Below are 26,616 nucleotides of genomic sequence, written 5' to 3' on the forward strand. Positions count from 1 at the left end.
TCAAATTAGGGTTCTTAAATTTGGGGGTTTTTTAATTTTAAGTTAGGGGTTAGAATTAGGGTAGTGGGGGTTAGATTTAGGGTGCTTATGGAACTTTGGATTGAGTGAAATCAAGGGAAAAGACAAATAGATGCTGCAACTTCAAAATTTTCATGGACATATTTATACTGTTTTCTTTAATAATATTAATCCCACATATTATGACAATATTGCTATTATTACATGCTTCCATAATTCACTATGATAATGTTGTGTGCCATGATTTGTGTTTTCAGTTGGCCGGACGCAGTTATTTCGTTAGTAATTCAACATTGAACTGCTTGTTTGTGCTGGACTATGGATCTTTTATTTATTCACTTTAGATGTAAATCTTTCTAGCAGTATATTTTTATACTAATTACCTTAATTTTGAATATAAGTGGTATTTTGTATTACCCTGTTAAAAGACAATGATAAAGACTGATTAAACAGATCCTACATCCTAGTGAACAAAAAGGCCAAAATACAATGAAAATTATCGCATTGATCTCACGTATGGTAATATTTTAAATGGTGCAAAATAAAGAAAACTAAATTCTACTAATGGATGTGGTTATATCATATATTAGCAAATATGTCAAGTTTTTTGCATATCTCACACTCAACACTCTCGGATAAGAATAAGATTAGCGAATTTAACATTGATTTAAACATCTGCCTATATGGATTATTAATATCTTTGGAATTGGATTAACCTTTTTACCTAATAAAGTAAATTCTTTATCAATTGAAAAATGATGTAAAGACAAAATTTTGGATGTCTCACAAATTTTAAAACAACTTCTTGTCGTAACCGACCCAAATCCTACCCATCGCATTTCCAGTACTTGTGGGACAAATAAACCAGCAAACAAGCACCGTATTTTTCTGCTATGTAGTAATTATTGGATTTCTCTCTTACAAGTAACGCACTTATTAAATCACATGAGAAAAATATAAGAGAATGAGAAGAAGTAAAAGTGTACATGATATGTAAGTTTCTCTTCAAAACACATTGCATTATATTTTTCCTTTCGCGTTTCATCATTCTTGCATCATGAAAATTTAAAAACTAAAGATACAAAAGCAAGAAAGGTACTTATCGTCTTCTTCTCTTTCTCTTCAATCTCGCGGATACGTAATAGGAATACATGAAGCATTTGGTTTACATAAAACATTTAGATTTCATTGTTTGTCGAAGGGGGCACACACAGTGCCGCATATTTTGTACATAATGTTAGACTGAGTATAAGTGTAGGTGTATTTTGGTCGGATGTTTGAGTTCAAATTAGACCCAGCAAAACTCACCATCACGGAAGTTACAGGATCATTTGTGTTAAGAACAAGTGCTGAATCAAGATTTCCGTCCCGCTCTTGGTACCCCAGATCCATATATTATAAAAAATTCGAAGTTAATATTATAATTTAGGATTAAAATTTGTCCAAATTATAAATATTATAATACATTAGCCATAACAGTATAGTTCATATTAACTATATTATAAATTAATTTATGTTTTCATAAACCTGAGCAAACAGTAAGTCATGGCTTAAAAAAAAAAAAAAAAAGATTGGGCAATTATTTTCTCTGTATATTGATGTGAGTATAGTACAGGGGCTTATATTTACAACGAAGAGCAAAAACAACTCCTATAATAGGTAAGTCAATTTCTTCCTTGATTTTTGGATATCTAATAACCCCACTTTGATAGTAAATCGTTGACTATCGTAACATTCCCTCTTAAATTTGGGGGTTTATTAATTTTAAGTAAAGGGTTAGAATTAGGGCAGTGGGGTTAGATTTAGGGTGCTTAATTTACAGGGTGAGATTTAGGGTTCTTAAGTTAGGGGTTACTTGATTTTGAATTAGGGTTCTTAAATTTGGGTTTTGAATTTGGACAGTGAGTTAGATTTCGGATTGTAATGGTTTATTTCCAATTTTGTAGATGTCATAGCTCATTAGAAGCCGGAAGGCGATGACAACTACACCTCCTACTACTGTTGCCACTGCTCTGGCAGAGATGGATCATAGGCCAGTGAATCCGGTTGACCCAGTTGGTCCTCCAATCCCACAGGCGCAGGCATCTTCGACTTCTTCGGTGGTGCTACCTGTTAGCACCTGACGTGCTCACCGGCACTGCGGAGCAAATGTCACCATCGGGATCCACAACCGATGCCTCGGGTCCACAACCAGGTATACTATCCTAATTAACTCCCTCATTCCCATGTTAACTTGGTTTTGTTATTTTAGGTTCAATTTGTTAAGTTATGTCATTTAAGGATTAAAAAGTTATATATATATATATATATATATATATATATATATATATTGTTTGTACCATACTTGACCAATCCCGAAACTACTGAGCATCGGTCAACGTTATACCGTCAAGGACCCAGAAGAGTTTCCCTCCAACCAGGAGGCCAATCACAGCGCGACACGTGTCGACATCAGAAGCCAATCATAGCGCGACATGTGTCAACATCAGAAGCCAATCACAACACGACACGTGTCAATGTCAGAATGAAACTAGAAACTCTCTTCTATAAATAGAGATCATTCTCTCACAATATTTCCTAATATCATTTGTACTAAATTATTCACTAGTATTCATAAAAGGAGAGCTTGAACCTATGTACTTGTGTAAACCCTTCACAATTAATAAGAACTCCTCTACTCCGTGGACGTAGCCAATTTGGGTGAACCACGTACATCTTGTGTTTGCTTCCTTGTCTCTATCCATTTACATACTTATCCACACTAGTGACTGGAGCAATCTAGCGAAGGTCACAAACTTAACACTTTCTGTTGTATCAAAGTCCTTACTAATTTTGCGCATCAACATTTGGCGCCGTCTGTGGGAACGACACTTATTCCTACTTTCTTCAGCTTTGTTAAGCTGGTTTCCACCATTCGTACACTCTCTTTTGACCAGGCATTCCTCTCCAACATGGGGAGCGAAGGAAGCCACATTACGCAGAATTACACCCCTCTTGCACTTGGTGTGAGGCAACGAAAGAAGGAAGGGAAAAAGGTTGCTCTTCAAGCTAAAGTCGATGAACTAGAAGCTCAGAACAACAAAATAGCAATGAAGAATAAGGTCCTTCAGGAGAAGTATGAGAAGCTCTTTGAGACGCTCCACGAAACTAGGCGTACTCAAACATGTGAGCTCGTTACCCCTGTGGACATCAACCATCATTTGGGTGCCCCCCAACACGGAGGGTTACCTTCATTCGACATGGGTATCTTTGATGAGGAGCGAGTTAATCATCAAAACATTGATCAACATGAGATTTCTCTCAACCTAGATGCTTCGACCCGAAGTAAGAGAAGTGGAGGAAGACACCTCCTTACAGAAGGAGTGGAAGGATCGAAAGTCATCTTTCACGACTGTCGAGATTTCCTAAAGCAACGCTAAGACAATCCCATCCATGTAAGCTCGAAGATCAATGACCCAATGGTCTCTGAAAGACTCGGTTCCCTCCCATGTCCCAGGCCGACTACCAATTTAGGGAAGGGGCAACAAGTCCTAGAGAAACATGAAGGTATAGGGGACTCAGAAATGGTTCAACAAACATACCTTGGAAGTCAGTACGGCGAGTCTAGGGAAAAATCACATGCTTTTGATCAAACCTTCATACTTCCAAGAGGATATGGAGATTTACGAAAGAAAGCTCCAGTGGTACATGACTTCACTCAGGACCCTCTTGTCCTACAGTTTCTTAAGGAAGTAAACAAGTTGAAGGCTGAACGACAAGCTGAGATACATGATTGGAACTAACCTAGGCCTGACCCTCTTACAAGGAGGATCCTCGACACCCCCCTTTAAGCAAAGACAAAACAAAAGCTTGGTTTACAACTCTATACTGGAAGGGAGGACCCAATTGAACACCTTAACCTCTTTGAGTCCACCATGGCATATCAGATGCACACCGACGAAGAGCAATGTCTTCTCTTCCCCTTCACCTTCTCTGGTGGAGCTCAAAACTGGTATTGCTGTCTTTCACCTGAGACAGTAAACTGATTTGAGGAACTGAGGAAACTATTTGTCTCTCAACACATCTTCCAGACCGATCGCTTGCATTCTGCATATGACTTGTACACTATTCGCCCGAAGTCGGACGAATCACTACGAGAGTATGCCAGTCGTTTCAGCCATGAGTATTTTCACTACGCTGAGGCATATGACAAGACCGCCCTCAAGGCTTTCACGGCAGGCCTACGTGATTGTTTCTTCAAGTACATGATCAATGCCAACACTTGGAAGACTTACGCTGAGGTGATGGCACAGACTTACAACCATGCCCCCGCCGAGGCAAGGACATATCAAAGGAAACCCCCCTACAACCACCCCTTATCAGCAAGTATGGAGTGGAAGCCAGATCCAACCAAATGAGAAAACCTCGACCTTCAAAACGGCAGCGGTGCCTCCCCCTACCTTACTTAATACTTTGCCAAGTCAACAGACATATCAATCTCAGGGTAAAAAGAAAGATTTCCATCCTCAACAGTCTCATTTTAGTCAAATGAGTAAGGGACACTACTGCGATAACCAAAGGTATCGCCATGATAATCCCCGACCCCAGACAGTCAACACAGTGGGTCAAACACGTGTCAGGACAACCCTTACCCCGAGGTATGAGACATACACACCTTTGAACGCCATATGCGTGGCCATTTACCCCAGCATAACACACCTGATACTAAAGCCAAAGCCGAGGCACCCGGATTACAAGCCCACGAAGAACATGGGCATGTTTTGCTGCTACCACGAGCATAACAGCCATGACAGCGAGAAGTGTATCACCTTTCGTGATCATATTGAAGCTTTGGCACGTGAAGGAAAAATTGATTAATTCCTCCTTCACCTTCTAAGGGGTAACTGTAACCAACGCCAGATGAATATGATATATTCCATAAGTGGTGGCACACCCATATCTAAATCTTCTAACAGGGCTATGAAAAATAGTGAACGAGCTTTAAGGTTTGACCACCAAGTGTTTCACGTGGAAGACGTCAGGGGAGGTAAGTATCAAAAGCTTAACTGGGATCCAATATGTTTCTACCCTAAGGAAGAAAGAGGTATCATCTACCCTCACAACGACCCACTGATTGTGGAAGCTCACATAGCCAACTTTGAAGTACGACGAATCCTAGTAGACACGAGGGCTTCTGTCAATATCATGTTTGCTGAAGCTTTCAGGGCACTTAATGTAGCTGAACACTTTCTCGATCGCTCGATTTCCGCTCTGATAAGCTTTTCTGGTGATATCATGCAACCTTGGGGGAGCATACACTTACCTTTCACCATTGGTACAAGCCCTTACAGAGCTACCATTACCACTAACTTCTTGGTGGTTAATTGCCCAACGGCATACAATGTCATCTTTGGACGCACAACACCTGCCTGTGCCCAAGGAAACCCTTTCTATACATGACCAAGTCATAAAGACCAGCCCAGACGAAGCCAACTTGGATCTTCACGGTGGCAACAGTCAACCCGACAATCCTCGAGATGACTCTTTCACCCAGCAAGCACAACACGCTCAAGAGTTGGAGAAGGTCTCTATCTCAAAAGATTATTCGGATCGCATGGTGAAGATTGGCACCACCTTGTCACCACCCATTCAGTTGGCATTGATCTCTTTTTTTGCAAGAGAACACTGAGGTATTCGCTTGGTCATACGAGGACATGCCAAACATCTCTCCTGATATCATCTGTCATCGCTTAAGTATTGACCCCAAGACCAAGCCAATGAAACAGAAGCGAAGATCTTATGACGTTGAATGGTACGAGGCAATGAAGGTAAAAGTTGAAAAACTCAAAGGCATAGGCTTCGTCCGCGAAGTCAACTATCCAACGTGGATAGCAAATGTTGTCCTTGTTAAGAAGAATCCAACCAAGGAAAGTTTCCTACTCCAAAAGGTCTTGTGGAGAATGCGTGTCGATTATACCGACCTAAACAAAGGATAGCTTTCCTCTTCCTCTCATAGACAGACTTATAGACTCTACGGTAGGGTGTGAACTTTTCAGCTTCATGGATAATTACTCAGGATACAACTAAATCCTCATGAACCCTCCAGACCAAGAACACACAGCTTTCACTACTGACAGGGACTATATTGCTATAAAGTCATGCCATTCGACCTAAAGAATGCAGGAGCAACTTATCAGAGACTTGTCAATTCAATGTTCGCCGAACAGATAGGGAAGAGCATAGAGTTCACGTTGATGATATGCTAGTTAAGAGCAAACATGCTGACCAACACATCACCAACCTATTTGAAACTTTCACCATTCTGAAGAGGTATCGAATGAGGTTGAACCCCAACAAATGTGCTTTCGGCGTACGCTCTGGCAAATTCTTAGGCTTCATGATAAGCCAACAAGGCATTGAGTCTAATCCCAAGAAGATCAAAGCAATCCTCAACATGAAGGAACCAGTAACTTCAAAAGACATCCAAAGCCTTACTGGCAAAGTGGTAGCCTTAACTAGGTTCATCTCTAAGGCCACAAACAGATGTGCTCCTTTCTTCAAAGCACTTAAGGGAAGTAAGAAGTACATTACATGGACTGATGAATGTGCTGAGGCATTCAAGAACCTTAAAGACTACATGAGTAAAGCCTCTCTGCTCTCTAAACCTGAGGTTGGTGACACTATCATTATCTATCTGTCGGTATCAGTTTCAGCAGTAAGTTCCGTTCTCATTCGAAATGATGGTAATGTCGAACGACCTGTCTACTATGCTAGTAAGGCCTTACAAGATGTAGAGACACGATACTCCAACATTGAGAAATTGGCTCTAGCATTGGTCATCTCTGCTCGAAAACTTCGCCCTTACTTCCAAGCACACTCCATCATCGTGCTTACCAATCATCTTATTCGACAGATACTCTAAAGTCCTGACACTTCAGGGCAAATGATCAAATTGGCGATAGCATTGGGTGAGTTTGACATCTCTTACCAACCAAAGCCAGCTGAAAAGGGCCAAGTAGTGGCAGACTTCATCGCCGACTTCACATACCCTGTTGACATTGTTTCTATACCTAAAAAAGTGGTTTCATGTCCCTTGGAAGCTCAGAAAATAGAACCAACAACCCCAGTATGGAGTCTATATGTTGATGGCTCGTCCAACCAACAGGGTTGTGGAGTAGGACTAGTCTTTACGACCCTTGACAAAGTGGCGATGGAGTATGTTCTTCGTTTTAAATTCAAGGCGTCGAACAATGAGGCCGAATATGAAGCCCTTTTAGCAGGCTTACGTTTGGCCAAACACCTTGGGGTTAAACGAATTGATATCTTTAGTGACTCCCAATTGGTGGTTAACCAGGTCACTAACAACTTTGACGCTAAAGATAGCTCTATGACATCATATCTGGCACAAACACAATTGTTGCTTAAGCATTTCCACTACCAGTTCACCTAAATTCATCGAGCGGCAAACAGTCATGCAGATGCTTTGGCTCGCCTCGCCTCAGCAGTGAAAGACAAGATTGGGAGAAAAATTTAGGTCAAATTATTGGCAGCACCAAGCACCAAGGCTGCGGAAGTGTGCAACTTACAACAGGGGGATTATTAGATTACGCCGATTTATAAATTCCTTGCTCATGGCACCCTTCCAAATGACAAAGTCCAAGCTAAGCAGATTATCTACAAGGCTACCCGTTACTTGATCATTAATAACCAACTCTACAAGCGGGGTTTTAACCTACCATATCTAAGATGCCTTACGCCCGTAGAGGCGGAAATTGTCCTTCGATAAATACATGAAGGAGTTTGCGGAGATCATGTTGGATCTTGATCCCTAACACACAAGGCTTTTCGCCAAGGATATTATTGGCCAACACTCCACCAAGATGCCATCAGAATATCCCATTCATGTGATAAGTGTCAACGCTACGCAACTATTCCTCACTCCCTTCCCGAGCCGCTCACTCCTATGATCAGCCCTTGGCCCTTGGCCCAATGAGGACTTGATTTGATCGGCCCAATACCTGCAGGGAAGGGCAAGGTTCGCTATGCAATCGTTGCAGTTGACTACTTTACAAAGTGAGCCGAAGTAGAACCCTTGGCAACCATTACTGAGGCAAAAATAGAAAAATTCGTATGGAAGAACATCCTTTGCAGATTCGGCATTCCCAATGTGATAGTCACTGATAACAGGCGACAGTTCGACAACAATAAGTTCAGGATGTTCTGCTCTAAGTTCAACATCAACTTATGTTTTGCCTCCCCAGCTCATCCCCAATCTAATGGACAAGTTGAAGCCATCAACAAAATAATCAAGAGAACTTTGAAAACCATCTTAGACAAGGCTAAAGTTTGTTGGCTAGAATTTGTACCTCAAGTTCTTTGGTCATATCTTACTTCGTATCGGACATCAACAGGAGAAACCCCATTCTCACTTGCCTTTGGTACAGAGGCAGTTGTCCCAGTTGAGCTTGAGCAAGCAATGTTCTGAGTCCAGAACTACATGCAAAGACAACTTACCCTCAACTTAGATCTAGTCGAGGAACACAGAAACCAGGCTCACTTGAGGAATGTTACCTACAAGCAGCACATCTCCAACTACTATGACTCAAGGGTCAAACCTCATTCTTTCAAAGTGGGGGACTGGGTATTGAAGAAAAGATTACTCTGCGACAGAGTCCCGAGTGAAGGAACACTTAGTCCAAATTGGATAGACCGTTTGAAGTTGTTGGCATCAATCGCCCTGGCTCCTACAAGCTTAGAAACTCTGAAGTCAAAACCCTTGGCCATTCATGGAACGCTAATCACTTGAAGTACTATTACAAGTAAACTCACATTGTACAAGTGTTAAGCTTCAGCCGTTAGGCATCCTATGTAACGAAAACTATTTGGCATGAATTTAATAAAGAGGTGATTTAGACAACTCGGTCCTAATCCTCTTACATTCCTAGCAATGAAACACTCGGGATCAAAGCTTCAACATGAATGCTTCCAACATGAAACAAAGTCTAAATATATGTCAACAAGACTATACAAATAAACGAACAACTTCATAGTATATTCGTTCAATCATACATTCCAACACATTCATACATAAACCAACCGTGCTTTGAAAGGGTTCAACATACTTTATGTCATTCGACACTTGCTACAATGTGCCTAGACACCTTGCCCTTATTCTCACCAACCAGGTGATGAAATATGAAGAAGAAACTCACCTTCATGCCACCAACCAGGTGATGAAATGTACAACCCGTACTCTCCTTCATGCCACCAACCAGGTGATGAAATGTACAACCCATACTCTAATATCATTTGGCAACTTGCCACTCATACCACCAACCGGGTGAAGAAGGAACTCATCTTCATGACACCAACCAGGTGATGAAATGTACAACCCGTACTCTCATTCATGCCACCAACCAGGTGATGAAATGTACAACCCGTACTCTAATATCATTTGGCAACCTGCCATTCATGTTACCAACCAGGTGATGAAATGTACAATCCATACTCTCATTCATGCCACCAACCAGGTGATGAAATGTACAACCCGTACTCTAATATCATTTGGCAACTTGCCACTCATGCCACCAACCAGGTGAAGAAGGAACTCACCTTCATGCCACCAACCAGGTGATGAAATGTATAACCCGTACTCTTCTTCATGCCACCAGCCAGGGGATGAAATGTACAACCCGTACTCTAATATCATTGGCAACTTGCCATTCATGCCACCAACCAGGGGAAGAAGGAACTCATCCTTGTGCCACCAACCAGGTGATGAAATGTGATGAAAGGTTATGAAGGAACTCACATTCGTATCACCAACCAAGTGATGAAAGCAACTCACCATTCATTCCACCTACCAGAAGACGAGTGGTACAACTTGTACATGTGAACTCCTAGCATTCACAAATAATCAAAAACCCTCAAGCTTGACAACTCAACTAGGGGAGCACATATGCCCAACAAGAGTTATAGTCACCAACAAAGTCTTATTGCAAGCCAACAACAACTTCAGTGCATGGCATACGAAGATCAAGCTATTCAGCCCTCTTGCATATGCTTTAAACATTTCCCTTCTGTAACAATGCAAACACTACAGCTCGTAGAAAGCTTCACACACTCTTGATCAAGACAGTGTGAAGCAAAACCAATTTATGGTGCCAACAAGAGCTTTATCAATAGAGGGCAACCACAATTCTCAAAAGCATCACACACTCTTGATCAAGACAGTGTGAAGCAAAACCAATTTATGGTGCCGACAAGAGTTTCATCAATGGAGGGCAACCGCAATTCTCAAAAGCTTCACACACTCTTGATCAAGATAATGTGAAGCAAAACCAATTTATGGTGCCAGCAAGAGCTTCATCAAAGGAGTTCAACCATAATTCTCAAAAGCTTCACACACTCTTGATCAAGACAGTGTGAAGCAAAACCAACTTATGGTGCCAACAAGAGTTTCATCAATGGAGGGCAACCACAATTCTCAAAAGCTTAACACACTCTTGATCAAGACAGTGTAAAGCAAAACCAATTTATGGTGCCAACAAGAGCTTCATCAATGGAGGGCAACCACAATTCTCAAAAGCTTCACACACTCTTGATCAAGACAGTGTGAAGCAAAACCAATTTATGGTGCCAACAAGAACACTTTTGATCAAGACAGTGTGAAGCAAAACTAATTTATGGTGCCAACAACAGCTTCATCAAAGGAGTTCAACCACAATTCTCAAAAGCTTCACACACTCTTGATCAAGAAAGTGTGAAGCAAAACCAATTTATGGTGCCAATAAGAGCTTCATCATTGGAGGGCAACCACAATTCTCAAAAGCTTCACACACTCTTGATCAAGACAATGTGAAGCAAAACCAATTTATGGTGCCAACAAAAGCTTCATCAATGGAGGGCAACTACAATTCTCAAACCTTTAAAGAAAATTCAAGACTGTTCGAAGCAAATTCAATTTATATGGTTCATCCAAACCTCTGACTACTACAAGGTGTGACTTGCATCACAATCTCTTACTCAACAGTGTGGAAGCAAAATTTATATATGTTGTCTCTCCCACATTTTCAAATTTCTAGTTTCCCCAAAATTCTCGAAAGCTTCACACTATCTTGATCAAGAAAGTGTGAAGCAAAATCAATTTGTGGTACCTAACAAAGCTTCACCACAAAAGCCTTACCAACAAAAGCTTCATCAATGGAGGACAACTACAAATTCTCAAAAGCTTCACACTATCCTGATCAAGATAGTGTGAAGCAAAATCAATTCATGGTACCCAACAAAAGCTTCAACTCCAAAGCTTCACCTACAAAGCTTCAACTCCAAAGCTTCACCTACAAAAGCTTCACCCACAATAGCTTCACCTACAAAAGCTTCACCCATAAAAGCTTCACCAACAAAAGCTTCACCTACAAAAGCTTCACCCATAAAAGCTTCACCAACAAAAGCTTCACCCACAAAAGCTTCACCCACCACAAAAGCTTCACCTACAGAAGCTTCACCCATAAAAGCTTCACCAACAAAAGCTTCCCCCACCACAAAAGCTTCACCCACAAAAGCTTTCCCCACCACAAAAGCTTCACCCATAAAAGCTTTCCCCACCACAAAAGCTTCACCCACAAAAGCTTCAACCATAAAAGTTTCACAAAAGCTTCACCCACAAAAGCTTCCCCCACCACAAAAGCTTCACCCATAAAAGCTTCACCCACAAAAGTTTCAACACAAAAGCTTCACCCACAAAAGCTTCACCCATAAAAGCTTCACCAACAAAAGCTTCACCCACAAAAGCTTCACCTACAAAGCTTCAACACAAAAGCTTTACCTACAAAAGCTTCACACTATCTTGATCAAGATAGTGTGAAGCAAAATCAATTCATGGTACCCAACAAAGCTTCAACCTCAAAGCTTCACCTACAAAGCTTCAACACCAAAGTTTCACCTACAAAGCTTCAAAAAAAAAAAAAAAAAAAAAAAAAAATTCGGAAATTCGAAAATTAAAAAATTGGAAAATTTGAAAATTAAAAAAAAAATATCGAAAAAACAAAATAAAAAAAAAAAAATTACCTAGGCCTCATTTTCTTTGGGCCTAACAACTTTCATAACAAATATATGTGAAGGAGGAGTTTTGGGCTACCACTTAGAAAGGAAAATGGTGAAATTTTGTTACTTTGGAAACTTGGCTACTAGTAGGACACCTTATTCGTCAACTCCCTCGATCGGAGACTTGGGGTACTCCTACCATAAGCTACTGCACCTTGATACTCGGAAGTCTCACGACCACTCAGTGACTTGGATTTTTTCAAGTCTCCAACCAAGAAGTTTTCCTCACTCGGGAAATTAAGGGAGCACTAGCTCAACCTACATGCTTCACTCACAAAGCTTCAACATACAAGCTTCAACAAAAGGAAAAATTCAAAGAACTTAATGAAGAAGGCCTTGGTGTATTTAACACAATACGTTGAAATGAAGTAAAGCTTGTTTATTGATATCTCCGATAAGTTACAAATATGTACATATACATGAATCAAAATAAACAAACAAGAAGGAGCCTTCACAAAGGTTGCTCAAGAGAAGTCTCAGCAGTCGGCAGAGCCCCAGAAAGAGGAGGCACCAGAAGGTGATTATTCGGAGCCTCAGTACTAGGCAAAACCCCAGAAGAAGGAGGCACCGAAGGTTGATCATTTGGAGCTTTATTACGTGGTACAGCCCCAGAAGACGAAGGTACAGCCCCAGAAGACGAAGGTAATAAATGCTTTTGGAACAAACTCACAAACCTCTGATGATCAAGTAAAATCTGACCATTAGATTCTTGCAGCTGGTCGAGCTTCCTCTTCATGTTTGTAGCATAGTCATGTGCGAGTCTGTGCAACTGTTTATTCTCATGCTTGAGCCCTCTGATCTCATGTTTGAGACTTATCACTTCAGCCGCCAATGATTCAACTTGGCGGGTTCGAGCAAATAGGCGTTGGGCCATATTAGACACATAACCTGCACACTGAACACTGAGAGCCAGAGAATCCTTAACAGCCAACTCATCAGATCGTTTGGAAAATAGTCTGTTATCTTTGGGAGTGAGAAGGTTTCTGGCTACCACCACATCGGTCATATCATTGTTCATCACAGAGTCCCTAACGGTAAGAGGACCAGTAAGGGATAAGAAGGATGGGCGCCATATGTTCTCTTGAGAAGGCATGGCTGCCTCTTCACCAAAGTTCAAGTCAAAACGACCGTCGGATGGGCCAGACATTCTTAGAAATGATGAAGGAGAAATGAGGTGCAATAAATCTCTGAAGTAAGGGGAAAATTCCTACAAGCAATAACTCTTTGAATTTACTTCTTGCACACAATTGGTGCGTTTATAAAAGAAAGGGCAATAGGGCCGTTGATTCAAAAATCGAAGAGGCACCGCTCTCTGAATCTCGAGAGCCAGACTCCTAACATGATTACGTGCTCAAAAATTGAAGAGGCACCACCCTTAGAATCTCGAGAGCCAGACTCCCAACAGGCAAGGTATTAAATATCGATATTGATAAAAATAATATGGAAACCACGTAAATTGTAAGAAAAACTTGGAAATAGTTATTGAAACTTTGCAGGATGTTTATTTAGTCAATTATCTATTAGTTTATCACAAAAAATTGGAAGGAAATGCATTGCATGATGGATTTAACTGATTTAAGTTGATTATATAGCGAGCTGGCAAACATTGTGAGTGTAGAAAATATGTACTAATTAATGAAAGAAGTTTAAACACACCGTAATAATTTATATATAATGAATTAGTACAATATTTTACACTTTATACATTGCATGGTAAGATACATGAGTGACTTAGTACCACATAGAATTCCTATGAGGTTCAAAATTTTCACTATCTTCATCATCTCTATGTGTAGAGTGAGTGTATTGTGAAAAGTAGTTATCAAATGATAAATCCCCAAAATAGTTTTGCATGTAATTGTTAACATGCCACCCATATGGATCCGAGATTGGTTGACCTTGTCCATAAGCAAAATCATTTGAAGATTGAGTCTCGGATTGTTTCCATGAGTCACTCGATTCCATCCCAACAGGAATCGGATATGAAGGGTAGGGAAATGGTTGGTTATGAGTATAACCATAGTTACTACTTCCCAATCCAACAGAGTCCGAAGTTATAGATAACGAGTTATCTTCTTGACTTGACAAAATCTCCTTGCCTCTTTCTCTACGAGTATAGTTTTTCCCTATGGCACCAATTCCTGGTCCTGCCCGCCTACTGCCATGGTCCTCATCCTGTGTTGCATGCGTGAAGTTTGCCTCACCAGTGAAGGGGCTCATAAATCAAGGAGGTGGTTCAACATAGTTTCCATATCCACCACCACTACCTCCAGCTCCACTATATCCTTCATCATTCCCACCTCCGGTGGTAGGTGAGTCTCCTCCTGATCTTGTACTAGAGTTATCATTAGTATCAACACGATGTTGTGGTTGTGTAGGATTGGAAGAAGGTGGAATTCCAGTGTTTCTTGGTCTTAGGCACAAAAGTTCTTCCAAAGAGTCAGCGCTGCTAAATCCCACCTCCTCCGCTAATACTTTTTCTACATTTATCCCTTCATTACGTGCTTCTTCAGCAACCTTGGGAGCTGGGTTGCCTTCATCATCATCTAAATAAAGAGGTCTAATCCATTGATAAAGTTGGTTACCCTCTGTATCATCATCTTCAGCAACAATATCAAACACATCTAGTGTGTCACCACGGTCGACATGATCTATTTCTGCTTCCTTATCTCGAATTTGAAGCTTCATGTTGTAGTAGCAATAAACTAATTTTTCCAACCTACTATGAACCAACCTATTTCTTTGCTTTGTGTATATGAGTGCAAATGTGCTTCAATTTCTTTCACAAGCAGATGAGGAAGTTGTTTGTGATAATACTTTGATTGCTAACTTTCTCACAGTTGGTGCATCGGTCCCATACATGATCCACCATTCAGCTACATGAAAAACAATGTTGATAAGCCTAATAACTCTAACAAATTCTATTATAAACTTATCGTGAAATATGTTTACACTCATGATAGGAGCATATTTATGCGACTTAGTTGGCTTGTTCTTGTGCATTTATGTCGTGTTTCCTTAGTTATTTTAATGTTTAAAGTCATTTTCGTGTGTTTTCAGATTTTAAGGACAAAGTAGGCAAGAAGATGCATTTTGGAGCATTTTGGAGCAAAATGGAGCTTGGAATGCATGTCACATATTTGGAACCAAGGTTTGGACGAAATTGAAGACTTAAAGAGGCTAAGAATGTGAAGAATTAGTGTACAAAGGATCAAGAACTCAGCCACAAAAGGACACACATCCTTGCCGTGCAATCCACATAGCATTCCCTTTGGATTCCCATGCATGCTTAATCATCCTTGTCCCCTAAAATATTTCTGATTTCATGCCTCAATACACTCAATTATCACACTCAATTGCTGCATACCTCTTGTTCCCTTCACCCATCAGATTTCACAACCATTCCATGCACCAATTGATGCTCCATCATCCACATTTGGGATCCAATGCCTTGTGCAACACATGTTGCTGCACCTTTAACTAATTTCTGAAACATTTCACCTCCCCTTTTCATTTCCATGCAATGAACACAATCATTCATGTTCCCTAGCTGAAATACCACTCCATTTTACCCTCCATACTCTGCATCATTGCTCCATTTTCATCCTTAGACCATTGCACACCACAAATTCACCCTCCTTGCTGTGCATTTCCCCACTGCCTAATCTGATTCTCTAGGGTTTTTGGGGCCTATATATACATGTTTACAGCCCTTGGCAAAGGGTTGAACCTCCCATATTCATCATTCATGCAGAAAATTCGTCCATACTCACCCTAGGCAGCAAAACACCCCAAAAACACCATTCTAGTGCCCAGAAAACATAACAGCCACTCCACCCTCTTCCACCCTCTTTGCCGAGTTTTCCACCACCCTCCAACCATCAAACACTCCTCCACACTCACCCTAAACCTTTCTATATCATTCCTCATCCATTCTACACCATAAAACTACCCAAAACCTGTCCACAAACCAATCTGCCGCAAGCAAGGGAAAGGAGAATTCTTGGATGCACTTGCTTCCAAGTTGGAGCATTCTAGGTGTTTTCTTTCTTTGGATTTTAATGTCTAATTCATGTAATCTTTGTTTTGCTTTAAGTATGATTGGCTAATTTTGTTTTGGCTAAGGGTGTATTCAAAACCATGATTATATATGTGAAATAAGTTGATTACTTCCAGTTATCGTTGCATAAGTTGTGAATACAATTTGCTTAGCCGTTGGATTTAGAACTTATTCTTGCATTTTGATTGAGAGTGCACGCTTGATTTGCATGTTTGAATTTGGTGCTAGGATATAAATTTGTTTCACCTAATCGTTATGAATTTATATTTGCAAGTAGTGAAGGTCGCTAGTCACGATCGTGTTAAGTAGATTCCTGGCAAGAGTATCATGTTTTCCATAGTTACAAATGCCTAGTCGATGCTTATGATTTCCAAAGAACGTAATGATTCTAACTTGTGTCTTTATCATGCTGTTCAGATAGAGAACTTGTTAGGAATAATTTGTTTGCGATGCATATTCATCTGATTCAATGATTCTAGGGAAATCTGAAGGTTAATTTAAGCGGACCTAATTAACTTGGAGTGTCGAGGTTCATAACTTATTCAATTGATAACTGGAAATCGATTTAGGTTGCATATATTTCATGTGTGGAGAAGAACCCCTTAGCCATTCCATCATCCATTGATTCTTCATAACTTTGTATTACAATCTGTTTCTCTTACAATTTGCCATTTAAGTTTATTTTCGTCCAAATCAAATCCCCAATTATTTTGAATTCCTAGATTAATTGGAAAGTGTGTTGGTTTATGTTTTTAAGTGTTTTAAGTTAAAACCCAAATTCGTCCAATTTGATGCTTTGTGTTCAAAACTACCCAGAAAGTGATTTTTAGGCAGTTTTGAGTGTTTGGTTGCTGTTTTGATTCTTTTGGTTCGTTTTAGTGTTTTAGAGTTTAGTTTTGCATTCTTTGAGTCTAGTTTCGTATTTTTAAACTTTGTTTCACAGATTTGAGTCAGTTTAGAGTGTTTTAGCAATCCCTCTAATCCCTGGTTTAAGAACGATCCTTACTTATCCATACTACAATTGTCAACAAGAGGGTTAATTTGTGTGTTAACTTATTTTTCACATCAAATTTTGGCGCCGTTGCCGGGGATAAGCAACTTTGCTAATCTCTTGGATTGTTTTCTTTCGAATTATTGTATTTTGTTTAAGTTTCTGTTTAAGTTGCTGATTTGTTTTGTTTTCTTTGTTTTTAGGTACTAGTGCATGACTCGAAGTTCTCGACCTGTTCGTGAGCATATTTTGGACTTTGACGACGACTTCGAGAGAACTTTGAGAAGAAGGAGGAACCAACAACACAAGGAGGATCCCACGGCACAAGTGGGTGGAGAAGAGCAAGGTATAGCCATGGACAACCGTACGCTCAAAGAGCTTGCCGCCTCGGGTTTGGATAATGCCGCACCATTGTGTATCCAATATCCCATGGCTGCTCAAGGTAAAACCGAAGAGTTCGAGTTAAAGTCAAGTTTGCTCCACCACATTCCAAAGTTCCATGGGCTGTCCATGAAGGATCCGAACAAACATTTGAAAGAACTTGAAGTGGTGTGCTCAAGTATGACTCCGGTTACCGTTGACGGAAGTATTTTAAAGATGAAGGCTTTTCCATTCTCTTTAATGGACAAAGCCAAGGATTGGTTATACGAGTTGGCTCTCGGTACAGTTACATCTTGGGAGAGTATGAAGAGGGCGTTTCTGGAGAAGTTTTTCCCAACTTCTCGCATCATTCTTCTTCGTAAAAAAATAAGTGGAATTCAACAAGATGAAGGTGAGTCTTTTCCTACATATTATGAACGATTTAAATCACTTGTTGCTTCTTGTCCACATCATCAGATGAAGGAGGAGTTGCTTTTGCAATACTTCTAAGAAGGGCTCCTACCATTAGAACATCAAATGCTCGATGCTTCGGTGGGTGGAGCATTGGTGGACAAAACACCCATAGCTGCAAAAATCTTGATTGCTAATCGAGCATTGAACGCTCAACAATACGAGGGTGTAGGCCAAAGAGGACCCCCACGGCAACAAGTGCATGAGGTAAGTTCCACTTCCAATATTCAATCTCAGTTAGCTAATCTTACTTCTCTTGTTTCACAGATGGCCGAGGGAATGAAGATTCAAGGACCCATGGTGTGTGGCGTATGTTCTATCCAAGGACATGCATCCGAAAAGTGTCCTCAACTCATTGAGAATGGTGGATGGGAGAGCGCTAATGCCATTGGGTTTCAAAGCCAAAATCAGCCAAGACATGATCCATATTCCAACACGTATAATCCGGGGTGGAGAGACCATCCAAACTTCAAATGGAGAGAGCCACAACAAGCCCAACCACAAGGAGGCTTTAGGCAACAACCCCCGGGCTTCTACAACAAACCATACGCACCCCCTCAAGTCCAACCACAATCTGCCCCAAATACTTCAGGTAATGCTTTGGATAATGATACACTTGTTAAGTTACTAACCACTTTGGCTAATGGGCAGGAAAATCAAAACAAAAGAGTGGACCAACTAGAGAAACAAATGGGGTAGATTGCCGAGGTTGTTGGGCAGATTAGGGACCAAGGAAGGCTTCCTAGTTCTACCATTCCAAACCCGAAGGGAGACTTTGAAAGTGCAAAGGCCATACTCTTGAGAAGTGGAAAAGAGATTGGGGCAGGTTCTTCATCAAAAACAGGTCACAAAGAGGATGAAAAACTTCAATTTGAGAAGGAGGAAGCATGCCCACCCATGGCAAAGGTGGACACACCTATGCCGCAAGCCCCCATGGCTCCAAATCTATCCAATTCATCCAATAAAGGTAAGAATGTGTCAAATCCAGTTTCTACTAATGTTATGCCTTCGAATGCTCCTTTTCCTAGCAGGTTTGTGCAAACAAAGAAGGAAGAAGCTGAAAAGGACATCCTTGAGACACTTAGGAAAGTTCAAGTCAACATACCCTTGTTGGATGCCATTAAGCAAGTCCCGAGATACGCTAAGTTTTTAAAGGAGCTATGCACCACTAGGAAGAGGATTTCAACTAAGGAAGTGGTAAAGGTAGGTGAGAATGTCTCCGCCATCTTGCAACGCAAACTACCCCCCAAATGCAAAGATCCGGGTAGCTTTACAATTTCGTGCGTCATTGGTAACACCCCTTTCAAATCTGCCATGCTAGATTTAGGAGCCTCTATAAATGTTATGCCATACTCCATTTATGTATCCATGAACTTAGGTGAGTTGAAACATGATGGTGTAATCATACAATTGGTCGATAGATCTAACGTTTATCCAAAGGGAGTGTTGGAAGACGTTTTGGTGCAGGTTGATCATTTAGTCTTCCCAGTAGATTTTTATGTGCTCAAAATGGATGAATCGGATCATGCTCCTTCATTGCCCATCCTCTTTGGAAGGCCATTCATGAAGACGGCCCGGACGAAGATTGACGTGTATAGTGGAACGTTGTCCATGGAATTTGATGGGGAAGTTGTTAATTTTAATCTTTCTGATTCCATTAAGTACCCTAGTGAGGACCATTCATATTTCTCTATTGATATAATTGACTCTTTGGCGCAGGGATATTGAAGATTTGAATGACGATGCGCTTGAAAAAGTCATTACACGAGGAATGGAACTCACAACCAAGGGGGCAGATTCTAGTGTAACCCACGGCATACATGGACTAGGCCATGTCGTGCCTCCTAGTGATGAAACTTTTGAGTTGGTTGCTGCCCTTGAGTCACTACCTAAGCATGGTGGTAAGTCTCCTAACTTTAATTCCATTCCAATTTCGACTAACAAGTTGCTTCCATCCATCGTTCAGGCACCCATACTTGATCTCAAACCCCTACCAAGCCATTTGAAGTACATCTTTTTGGGGGAAAATGAGACACTACCTGCCATCATCTCCTCATCCCTCACGGCACAAGAAGAGAAGAAGCTAGTGCGTGTGTTGAAGGAATTCAAATCTGCCCTAGGATGGACATTGGCCGATATTAAAGGTATAAGCCCTACGACTTGTATGCATCACATATTTCTTGAGGAGGGGGCCAAACCAACTAGAGAGGCTCAACGCCGTCTTAACCCTCCGATGATGGAAGTTGTGAAAAAGGAGATAATCAAACTTCTAGATTGTGGGGTGATTTATCCCATCTCCGATAGCTGTTGGGTTTCACCTATCCAATGTGTACCCAAGAAATCTGGAGTGACGGTTGTGGAGAATGCGGAGAATGAGCTTGTGCCCACCCGAATTCAAACCGGTTGGCGAGTGTGCATTGATTATAGGAAGCTAAACTCAATCACAAGGAAATATCACTTCCCATTGCCGTTCCTAGATCAAATGCTCGAAAAGTTAGCCGGTCATTCCTTTTATTGCTTTCTTGATGGATACTCCGGTTATAATCAAATTGTTATTGCCCCGGATGATCAAGAAAATACCATTTTTACTTGTCCCTTTGGAACGTTTGCATATCGACGCATGCCATTCGGTTTGTGCAATGCTCCTGCCACGTTTCAAAGGTGTATGGTTAGCATCTTTTCTGATTATGTTGAGAGAATTATTGAGATATTCATGGATGATTTTAGTGTGTTTGGTAATTCATTTGATAATTGCTTGGATAATCTCACTTTAATCTTGAAACGTTGTGTTGAAACAAACCTTGTGTTAAATTGGGAGAAATGCCATTTTATGGTTAAACAAGGTATTGTTTTGGGTCATATTATCTCTGAACGTGGAATTGAAGTTGATAAGTCTAAAATAGATCTTGTACACTACTTACCCTCTCCCACTTCTGTGAGAGAGGTTCGTTCTTTCCTTGGTCATGCAGGATTCTATAGACGGTTTATCAAGGATTTTTCCAAGATTGCACAACCCCTATGCCGTCTCCTACAAAAGGATGTGTCATTTGAGTTCAACGAGGCATGTGAGAAGGCATTCAAGCATCTCAATGACCTCCTCACCACGGCACCCATCATAACTCCCCCGGATTGGTCCATTCCCTTTGAATTGATGTGTGATGCATCGGATTATGCACTTGGCGCTGTTTTGGGTCAAAGAAAAAATAAACAGCCACATGTTATTTATTATGCTTCACGCACTTTGAATGATGCTCAGTTGAATTATTCTACAACCGAAAAAGAATTTTTGGCGGTTGTATTTGCTTTAGATAAATTTAGATCATATCTAATTGGTACTAAAGTTATTGTTTTCACTGACCATGCAGCCTTGAAGTACTTGTTCACCAAGAAAGAAGCTAAACCTAGACTCATTCGTTGGATGCTTCTACTTCAAGAGTTTGACATCGAAATCAAGGACAAGAAGGGGAGTGATAATGTTGTTGCCGACCACCTAAGCAGGTTGGTGCGTGAAGAAGAGGATCTTCCCATCTCCGAAACATTTCCGGATGAACAACTCTTGTCCGTTCAGGTAAGTGCTCCTTGGTACGCAGATTTGGTGAATTATTTGGTGACTAAACAAGTTCCTAGCACCCTAAACAAATTCCAACGTGATAAACTTAAAAAGGATGCTAGATTTTATGTTTGGGATGACCCATACTTGTGGAAATATTGTTCAGATCAGGTTATAAGAAGATGTGTGCATGAATTAGATTTTCACTCAATTTTAAGTTTTTGTCACACATATGCATGTGTGGGTCACTTTGGCACCCAAAGGACAGCTTTTAAGGTTCTTGAATGTGGTTTTTATTGGCCTACTTTGTTTAAAGATGCTAGAACCTTTTGTTTAACATGTGATCGATGCCAAAGGACAGGTAATATTGGCCAAAAAGATCAAATGCCGCAGGTACCCATCTTTGTTGTTGAAATCTTTGATTTTTGGGGTATCGATTTTATGGGTCCTTTTCCTTCATCTTTTGGTTTCACTTACATATTACTTGCCGTTGATTATGTTTCCAAGTGGGTGGAAGCGAAAGCCACTCGAAGTAACGATTCTAAAGTTGTGGCAGATTTTGTGAAAACTAATATCTTTTCTAGGTTTGGGATGCCTAGGGTGCTAATCAGTGATGGCGGGTCTCATTTTTGCAATCGTACCATTGAGGCATTACTCAAGAAGTACCATGTGACGTATAAGGTCTCCACACCTTACCACCCCCAAACCAATGGCCAAGCCGAGGTGTCGAATCGTGAGATCAAACAGATTTTGGAGAAGACCGTTGGGCCAAATAGAAAAGATTGGAGCTTACGGTTGGATGATGCATTATGGGCATATCGAACAGCTTACAAAACCCCCATTGGTATGTCTCCTTTTCGACTTGTGTATGGCAAGCCTTACCATCTTCCCGTGGAATTAGAACATAGAGCTCATTGGGCCATCAAGACCTTCAATTTGAATGTGGACCAAGCTGGAATTCATCGAAAGCTTCAATTGAGTGAACTTGATGAGATAAGGCATGAAGCTTATGAGAATGCTAGAATTTACAAAGAGAAGACCACGGCATTCCATGATAAGATGCTTCGAGGCAAGACTTTCAAAATTGGGCAGAAAGTGTTGTTGTTCAATTCCCATCTTCGTCTATTCCCTGGTAAGTTACGTTCCAAGTGGGTTGGCCCGTTTGTTGTTACTAATCTTTTTGTGCATGGTGCAGTCCAAATTAAGAGCTTGAGAACCGGGCAAAAATTCAAGGTGAATGGACATCGCTTGAAGCCGTACTACGAGCACTTTGTGGAGCATGTTGTGGAGGAGATCCCACTACATGCCATGGGTTCCCATGAAGGTTGATCAATGTGGCATCGTCCGACTGGAAGACGTTAAAGCAAGCGCTTCAAGGGAGGCAACCCATTTATTTTGCTTGATTGTTAATATTTTTGCTTGTTTAATTATTTTTAGGGTATGACTTTCTATTTTGAAACATTAACAAATATGCAAAGGATTTTAACATTAAACTTCATGGAAATGAACAGGAAACTGGGAAATAAAGAAACACAGCATAAGACAAGAGGGAGCCTTCACAATGGCTGCTTGGGAGAAGTCTCAGTAGTCGGCGGAATCTCAGCAGTCGGTAGAGCCACAGATGGAGGAGGTACCGGAGGTTGATCATTTGGAGCTTCACTATGCGGTACTGCCTTAGAAGACGACGGCAAATGTTGTTGGAACAAACCTACAAACCTCCGATGATTAAGTAAAATCTGACCATCAGATTCATGCAGCTGGTCAATTTTCCTCTTCATGTTTGTGGCATAATTGTGTGCAAGCTTGTGCAATTGTTTATTTTCATGCTTGAGTCCTCTAATCTCCTCTTTGAGACTCAGTATTTTAGTCGCCAACGATTCAACGTGACGGGTTCGAGAAAATAGGCGTTGGGCCATGTTGGACACAGAACCCGCACACTGCACGCTAAGAGCCAGAGACTCCTTAACCGCCAACTCATCAGACCGTCTAGCGAGCAGTCTATTATCTCTGGGAGTGACAAGGTTCCGGGCCACCACCGCAGCGGTCATGTCATTTTTCATCACCGAATCCCCAACGGTAAGAGGACCAGTAGGGGATATGAAGGACGGACGCCATATGTTGTCTGGAGAAGGAGGGGTTGCTCCTTCACCATGGTTCAAGTCAAAACGACGGTCGGAAGGGCCAGACATATTTCAGAGGTTTTGGAGAAAGAAGAGATGGGCTAAATTCAGAGGTTAGAAGTGCAAAGGGGAGTTTTACAAGCGGAATTTCAATGCACTTTGAAATGAGCTACGCACCTCTATAAAAATCAACATGTGATGGGATTTCAAGAGATTGAAGAGGCGCCAGAGTTCTCAAAAGTTGGGCTTGCTCACAAACCACCAATTCCAGATATCGAAGAGTGTCAGTTTTCTCAGCCTCGTCAGCACCTGTCGCACGCAAACTCAGCTTTGCGAAAATCACGGGCAGTCTGTTGAAGCGCTGATTCCAACCATGTGTCTCTCTCAGCCTCGTCAGCACTTGTCACATGCAATCTCTGCCCTCAACGAAGCTCAGAACTCGAAGTGTAAATTCCGGATATTAAAGAGGCCTCTGCTTTATCGAGACGTGTCAGCATCTGTCAAATTGCACATCTGCGTTGGGTAAATCACGCGCAATCTGTCGAAAATTTCTGGAGAAGCGGAATGCATGTGAAAACTACTGTTAAATTATCCCAGGCTTGCCGACACGAGTAATGGAACAATGCCTTCCCAGCCATTAAGAAAATTCTATAAATGTTGAACTTCAAAGTGAAGCGGTCTCACCCAATTTTCAGCCTCACTTAACCTTTCATCCTCTCTGAAATGGCTTTCCAACAAACCCTCTCGAGTCACTCTGTATTTCTCATCCCCTGGGATACCCCTGCAAACAACCCATCCAGAGCACAAGTATTTCATATCATAAAGGTTGAGAGCACGAGTATCTCATATCATGCTTTCTCCCTGTCCTTTCTCCAGCCAGCACTTGCTCTCGAGTACTCATCATCTTGTGTTGCCTCTTCGTCTCTCACATATAAGGGAAGTGAAGATGATACCTCGAAGCATGTGGAGACAACGTGCTGATTCATCCTCAACTAGGGACAAGGAGAAAGAAAGCAAGAGGTGGGCACTTGGAAAGATTGAAGAAAGAAACAGACCAACACCTTTACCTCGTGCCTGCCCGTCGTGCAGAAGAAACAAGCAGAGAAGAATGCAGCTTGCACAATCAACCCAGCAGAAAGAGTCTGAGATGAAGAACTAGAGAAGCTGCCATATCTGCTTGGAGAACAAATAAGGAATTGCAACATCACCAAAGAGCAAAGCTTCGCCGTACAATTCCAATCCAATTCAAGATCAAAGCTGTGGAAAGTCAACAAGATCAACTATCTCCAAAACCAGATTTGCGTTCTTAAACTCTACTCTGTCTGGTTTTTACTTTGCCATATTTGTCATGTTTATTTGTCGTTTGTTATTTGCTTGTTTTTGGTGTGAGTATATGCTTGAAACATTGAGGACAATGTTCGATTTAAGTGTGGGGGAATTGGTAACTACTGTTTTGCATGAAAATTCGTAGAAAATTATCACCCATTACTTCTAGTGTTGTTCCTTGCTGTTTAAGTGTTTTTAAGCTGTTTTGGAGTGTTTCAGTATGTTTTGACATAAAAATCCGAAAATTTCATAAAAATTTGAAAAAATTGTTTTGAAAAACCCAAAAAGAGTTGTTTTTGTTTGTTTATTTTGTGTCTTAGGGTACCTTCCAACACAATGATGATGATTTGGTCTTTAATTACATGACTGTTAAATAGAATTATAAACATGGATGAAAGTTTGATATGCTCTTTGGTTTATACTTGGTTGTAGTTATAATTTATGAATTCACATGCAATCATAAAGGAAAAATTAGTTTTTGTAACATGCTTGAAGAAAGGAACTCAAACAAACGCTACAACCTTGTGAGACTTGAGCCTAAACGTTATTTGGAGAGTTGATAATCTGTGCATTATTGTTTTCTAAAGTCGTTGCATGATCTCATTTTTCTTTGCTTGGTTACTACTTAGAAGGCGTTTCATCATTTAGTTCCAAATGCTAGAACTCATGCCCATTTCATTCAAAGCATGATATTGATTTGCATAGCACATATTCAAGATGAAGTTGTGTAGTTACCACCACCAAAGCCAAATTGCCGTGTATCCTACTTCATTATTTGTTTAAGTTAACCCCATTGAGCCTTGTTAGCCTACGTTCTTTGTTAACCCACGTTATCCTCACCTAGCCTAGATTAGGACCATCCATACCCTTGTTCTTAAAGCATAGTAAAGCATGATTCAAATTGAATTCCTTGTGATTATGTATGGCAGAAAATAAGTGTGGGGGAAGTGTTTCTCATGTAAGTAGTGTGCCATCGGCACGGGTGTTAAAAAAAAAAAAAAGTTGAATTTGACCCTAAGAGTTGTTTAAATCTTTCCCTTACGTCTAAAAGTTGATTTCTGCAATCTAAGTGAATTCTAAGTTCAAGTTCATTATTCTATTTGCTATTGCTTTAAGAACGTTTGTTTTCTCTTACCTTCATTTGTTAGCCAACACCCCAAGCCCGTTACAACCGTTGACTTCATCTTGAGTGTCATGCGTTTAAATATGTGGAGTTTGAAATTGATATGAGCATATGGTGTCACTGGTTCTCGCATCTAAGTAGTAGCATTCCATTCATGAGATCATATCTAAACATGTTCCAGAAATCGCTTTCTTTGTAATACATATATGTGAGCGTTCGTTTTCATGTTTACATCAATCTTCTCACATATGACTAGTATAGGGTGTGTAGTTGGAAATCTGAGTGAAAATTGAGTGCGTACTTTGTAAGGATTTGAGCGAACTCTAAGGCATGTTACTACATTCAAAACATTGTTTTAATTGATTAACGTGAACAAGTAAGTAGTGACTATGATTAAGTATGTGCTTAAGTGTAGAGATGACTCAAATCTGTGGGGATGATAATCTTTAACATGTCATGTGCATTGGAAATCCCTGAGGCAAATGTTGGAAGGTTTAGGTTGTGTTGTATTTG

The 26,616-nt window shown here is 40.7% G+C and overlaps 1 protein-coding gene across 2 annotated transcripts in view; it reads left to right on the plus strand.

The window, feature by feature from the left end:
- The window catches only part of LOC126588309 (uncharacterized), a 38,561-nt gene that overhangs the window by 2,123 nt on the left and 9,822 nt on the right, over positions 1-26,616 (plus strand). Inside the window, exons 2-3 of one of the 2 annotated variants that reach the window (XM_050253382.1) lie at positions 1,634-1,677; positions 1,965-2,212. The gene's annotated coding sequence lies outside the window, so the exon portion shown is untranslated. Of the gene's footprint in view, positions 1-275; positions 647-1,633; positions 1,678-1,964; positions 2,213-26,616 lie in introns of those variants that run through there. The other variant, XR_007611409.1, reaches the window with a different exon arrangement.

This window comes from Malus sylvestris, chromosome 11 (genome assembly GCF_916048215.2).
Source record: "Malus sylvestris chromosome 11, drMalSylv7.2, whole genome shotgun sequence".
Taxonomy (NCBI): domain Eukaryota; kingdom Viridiplantae; phylum Streptophyta; class Magnoliopsida; order Rosales; family Rosaceae; genus Malus; species Malus sylvestris.